Raw genomic sequence first — 6,349 nt, forward strand, 5'->3', positions numbered from 1 at the left:
TCTGTTACTTAACACTGGTTGTGTTTCATGTAGTTAGGAATAATAATAATGATTTACGAGGAATCTAGAATAATGATCTAATAATGGGGCCTGACTAATAATTAATGCCAAGTCCACCTAAAGAACAGGCAGCTGTGAGATGCAGGATAATCTTGTGTCTTGCATAAAGATTACCCCTGCTAACTGGGTAAGAGGCACTTTTTAAGTGGGTGCTCTTTTTTTATTTAGTGGGGGGAGAGTAACTGGCAGCCCAGTCCTATCCATTGACTCTAATGGGACTTACTTCTGAGTAGACATGCATAGGATTAGGCTCTGGCCCTCCTCACCCAGCACTGTCTTTTCTAGTGGCTGTTTGCTGGTGTTCTGTTGCATCCTTTTAGATTGTGTGCCCTTTTGGAACAGGGAGCCATTAGTTGTTTGTTTGATTTTCTCTGTAAACTGCTTTGTGAACTTTCCATTGAAAAGCGGTATATAAATACCATTAATCATCATCATCATCATCATCATCATCATCTACTACTACTACTACAGGGGTGCCCAAACCCCCACCCTGGGGCCACTTGTGGCCCTCGAGGACTCCCAATCCGGTCCTCAGGGAGCTCCCAGCCTCCAATGAGCCTCTGGCCCTCTGGAAACTTGCTGGAGCCCACATTGGCCTGACACAGCTGCTCTCAGCGTCGTGGCCAACAGTTCGACCTCCTGTGGGACGAGGGCTCCTCCACTGCTTGCTGCTTCGGGTCTGTGATACAATAGTGGCAGCAAAGGAAAGGCTTTGTGCAAGGCCTTGAGCTATTGCAAGACATTCATTCATTCATATAAGTTCCATCTGTAATATATTCATTTATTCAAATTTGAAATGTAAGTGCCCAGTGTCAGAGAGATGATGTGGCCCTCCTGCCACAAAGTTCGGACACTCCTGATCTACTATAAACTGCGCTGTTGCTAACGCAAAAGGGGGCATTGCTGGGAACAGCTTGCATATTGCGGCAGCATTTATAGGATGAAACCAGGCATCCCAGGCCCTTGGGAAGGACTCAATGTCTGGAGAAAACAAACCGGTCAACCCACCTGACTGTGCAAAAATCTCATAAAAATAATAATAATAAATTGCTTCCCACACACTATGCTTGCGCATCATTACTCAGTCCTTGGCATGAAGGAATCAGGTCTCATAGACTATTGATTCCTCCTATACGGGGCTATTTTTGTAGGTGAAATAGGTCTTCAAAGCCCATAATTGTCTAGCAGAGGCTAATGACCATTCAGCACCCTGTCTGGGGCTACGTTTTCAATTGAACTAGGCCTTTATCGGCCTGTAGTTGCCTGACAATAGCTGACAGGCATTCAGCACCCTATATGGGGCTGAGTTTGCAAGTGAAAAAGACCTGTATTGGCCCATGGTTGCCTGGCTTGTCATTGATAGGACTGCCTCCAGAGGTGGATGGGCTGCATTCTTTCAGGATTGGGGCAGCTTCAGTGGTGGCTGCGTCGGGTTTGTTTACAAGGAGGTTCTCAGGATTTTGTGGTGATGGTCGGCTGCCTACAGATACATTGGAAAGTATTAGCTTGGGCGCCCCGTGTGGGTGTCCAAATTGGGGGTGTCAGCTCCGACCTTGCTCCCTTGGTTTGGGTGCCCATTGTGGGTATCCCATTAAGTAAGCATGAGTTTGGGTGCCCATTGTAAGTGTCCCAATCTGGTGATTTCGACTCCAGCCTTGCCCCTTGGCTTGCATGCACATTGTGGGTGTCCCAATGGGTAAGAATTAGTTTGGGTGACCATTGTGGGTGTCCCAACTGGGGGTGTTGGTTCCAGCCTTGCCCCCTATTGTTTGGGTGCCCATCGAAGGGTGTCCCAAATCGGGTCCATGGCTATGGCCTGGTCCCAGGTGCTGTTTAGACCCGCTTGGTCCTTGTTCTGTTAGCCCAATTAGTATAGGTGGGGTTTCTGAATTCCCTTTTTGCCCAAGTCTCTGTCTTGTGTCCTTCTTGGGGAGTGCCTGGGTAAACTGGTCCAGATGGGTTTTACTCCCAGCACTTGCTTTTTGCTAGCTTTGTGGACATAAGGAAGCAGTTGCTCAATACAGATTGGAAAATATGAACTCCTGTCAATATGCATATGGGAGCAATAGGTCAACTGATGACACCATCTCTGTTGTTCTTCATACTGTATTGCACCATTTGGAACAGCGGGGAACATATGTCCGGTTGTTGTTCATGGACTACACTTCTGTTTTTAATACCATTTTACCTAATAGGTTGTTTTTAAAAATGTCTGCCTTGGGTATACAACATAACATTTGTCTGTGGAGAAGACTTTTTGACGAACAGGTCACAGTCAGTCAGGATGGGCTCTCATTATTCTTCCACCTCAATATTGAATATTGGTGCCCTCCAGGGTTGTGTGCTGAGTCCTTTACTATACTCCCTATATGCATATGAATGTGTTTCATTTAATGTGATTACAGATCCAGCCTGTTTATACACGGATTTTTTATACACAAATTTGACTCAACACGAATGGCCCCTGCAAATGAGAAGGAATGTGGTGATCCCTGGAGAAAGGGAAAAATACATCCCTTTAAAATCAGTTTAAAAAACTGAACAGTCCTTTAACAATAGCCTCCTTTAAGAGAGAGAGAGAGAGAGAGAGAGAGAGAGAGAGAGAGAGGGCAGCTGGCTGACAATCCATCAATCCTTTTCTCTCCAGGCGACCACCCCCCTTCCCCCTGAGCACATGAAAGAAAGGTGATCACTTTGCATTGGTGAAGGGAGGGATTGAGTGAAGTGCCTTTGTAAGTGCTTGGAGGAGGACTGATTGATGGATTGTCTTCTTAATGATTCTAATCTTACATCGCAAAGGTCAGCAAGGCTGTTTTTAAATCACCAGAGCAAAGAAACTTTGTTTTTTAAATTGATTTGCTAGAGTGTGTTTTTTGCCATCCGTGTGAGTGCTTGGAACGGAACCCACGCAAATAATGAGGCTCAACCTGTATTAAATTTGCAGATGATACAACAGTGGTGGGGCTCAGTAGTGGGAATAACCAGTCTGCCTGTAGGGAGGAAATAAAGGGGCTGTTGTGGGGGTGCAAAGAGAATAATGTTACACAAAATATTAAAAAAAAACTAAAGCGCTTGTAATTGACTTTAGGAAAAAGATGGAAGTGCATACACCATTGCACACAAAAGGCGAGGAGGTAGAGAGGGTTATAAGTTTTGAATTCTTGGGTACTTATATTGCAGAAGATCTTTCATGGACTGTTAAGACCAATAAGTTAGTTAAAAAGGCACACCAGCAGTTATACTTTCTGAGGATACTTGGGAAGTTAAACCTGCCACACGGTTTCCTTGTGTCTTATTATCGTAGCACTATTGAAAGTGTCTTGACATACGGCATTCTGGTATACAATTAATAAAAGTGCATTGCAGTGAATTATAAAGATTGCTCAGACCATCACTAAGACCCATTTACCAGCCCTGGATGACATCTTCATATCCCGCTGTTTGCAGAAGTCACATAGTATTCTTAAAGATCTCATCCTGCTTATAATTTTTTTGAATTACTGCCTTCTGGCAAACAATATAGATCTATGAGGGCACCCACCACATGATTTATAAACAGCTTTTAACCTAGAGCTATAATAACGTTGAATAATGAACTTAAAAATTATTAAGAATGTTATAAAACAACATCTTCAAATGTTTACTGGGTTTTATTATCTATTTATTACATCCCTGAGTGAAATAGCAGCATTTTTTTTTTTGAGATATTTATATTAATAGATGTATATGTAGTATTGAACGTGGGATGGATTTAAATGTGTTGTATGATTGTGGCATCAATATTGTATGCCCATGTCCTGGAGTGCATTGAAATTTCGTTATATTTTGTACAATGACTATAAAGTATCTATCTAAAATGTTCCAGTCTTTGGATTGGAAAGTGTGCAGATTGGAAAGTGCATAGATAAAAGCAGCCTGTCATTGTCTGAGATTTGACTTTTTGCTCTGCTCTGTGCTGTGCCTGTCTCTCAATTTCAGCTGAATCTCATTGTATAAAAGTATTCAACTGTGTATCAACCTGTTGTGTATCAACCCCACATCAGGTGTCAAAGGCGTTCACAAGGATGCCGTGTCAACATGGGGAGGAGAGCAAAGTTAGCACCAATCAATCTGTTATGTCCTGTTCACACCCAAAAATAATTATGGGACTCTTCATTTTGCAGGTACATCTTGTAATATTTTATCTGGTGGGAGCTCCAAATGTTCCATCTCAGTCACAGCCTGTGAACATGGACCAGGTATGCAAAAATTTAAATATTGCTAGTTTATGCAACATCCTGAATGCAAAGGATGAAACAAAATTGCGAAATGGGGGGGAGTATGCAAATATATGAAAATGCAAATATATAATGTCCATGGGTTCTCCCGCATCCACATGCCTGTTGACCTTTTCAAAGAATTCTAAAAGATTTGTGAGGCAAGACTTACCCTTACAGAAGCCATGCTGATTCTCCCTCAGCAAGGCCTGTTCGTCTATGTGTTTTGAGATTCTATCTTTGATGAGGCATTTCACCATCTTACCCGCTATAGATGTTAGGCTGACTGGCCTATAGTTTCCCGGGTCCCCCCTCTTTCCCTTTTTAAAGATTGGTATGACATTTGTTATCCTCCAATCCTCTGGCACTGTGTCCGTTTTGAGGGACAAGTTGCATATTTTAGTCAAGAGATCAGCAACTTCATTCTTTAATTCCTTAATAACTCTTGGGTGGGTGCCATCAGGGCCCAGTGACTTTAATTTATCAATGAGGTATGAAACTTCTTCTCTTTCAATCTCTATCTAACTTAATTCCTTGGTCAGGAGGGTCCGTTCAGGCAGTGGTATTTCCCCAAGGTCTTCTGCCATGAAGACAGATGCAAAGAACTCATTCAATTTCTCTGCCATCTCTAAGTCTCCTTTTATCTCCCCTTTCCCTCCCTCACCATCCAGAGGGCCAACTGCTTCTCTGGCGGGTTTCCTGCTTCTAACGTATTTGAAGAAGCTTTTATTATTCCCCTTAATGTTGCTGGCCATGCGTTCCTCAAAGTCTCGCTTGGCCTCCCATATCACCTTCTTACATTTCTTTTGCCACAGTTTATGTTCCTTTTTATTCTCTTCATTAGGGCAAGACTTCCATTTATGGAAGGAAGCTTCCTTGCCCTTTACAACCTCTCTAACTTGGCTGGTTAGCCATGCGGGCAACCTCCTGGACTTAGTGGAGCTCTTCTTCCTTTGTGGTATACACTTCTGCTGAGCCTCTGTTACTGTTGTTTTAAGCAGCCTCCATGCACTCTGGAGAGATTGGACTCTTTTTACCTTCCCTTTCAACCTGCTTCTAACCAGCTTCCTCATTTGAGGGAAGTATGCCCTTCGGAAGTCAAGGGTTTTTGCGAGAGATTTGCCCGGTATTCTTCCCCTGATGTGTATGTCGAAACAAATCGCAGCATGATCACTGTTCCCCAACGGCTCCGTAACATTGACATCTGGAGGATGATAGTATGCCCCCAGTATTACATTGCTCCACAGGCCTGGTAATTTAATCCACAGAGATTCTATGGTGGAGTCGGACCCGCCTTCAATATCTACTTTGCTGGATTCTATCCCTTCCTTAACGTAAATGGCCACCCCACCTTCAACACACTCTCCCTGTCTATCCTGTAGAGTTTATAGCCCGGGATTGCGGTATCCCACTGATTTTCCGCATCCACCAGGTTTCCGTTATGCACACTATGTCAATGTTTTCCCTTGTCACCAGACATTCCCGTTCTCCCATCTTTGCTCAGAGACTTCGGGCATTAGCATAAAAGTGTTTGTACATGGAATGCCCTAGGATGGGCTGCTTATTCGCTCCTTTGTCCTTGCATCCTCTCACTGTGCCAAACCGTCTATCACATCCCATCATGCTACCATTCCCAATTTCTTCTCCTACTCTGCCTTGTTTGTGCGGGGGAGGGGGATAGTTTTAGAATCGCTTGTTTGTGCAGGGGGATAGTCTAGCCTCATTCAGGCACATGCGCACCCTTCTTTCTTTCACCCATCCTGCCAGCCCTCCCTCCCCCCCATCATTTCCCCACCTATCCTGTGCTACATGCTGCCCCCCAAGCCCTCTTCAGCTTCCATGGCAAGAGAGAGGACGTGTGGGGGGGCAGAAGAGGGAAGCTACCTGCCTTGAGAAAGGGAGGAAGACGTGTCTCTGCCAGGAGAGTGGGGCGGTCTGATGCTGGTCAGGACAATGTGTGTGTGTGAGAGAGTGGAGCCCCTGCTAGGCAGGCACGGGGGGTCCCCAGTGACCCTAGACTGAGGAGGGGTTTC

This window comes from Tiliqua scincoides, chromosome 9 (assembly GCF_035046505.1).
Source record: "Tiliqua scincoides isolate rTilSci1 chromosome 9, rTilSci1.hap2, whole genome shotgun sequence".
NCBI classification, from domain to species: Eukaryota; Metazoa; Chordata; class Lepidosauria; order Squamata; family Scincidae; genus Tiliqua; species Tiliqua scincoides.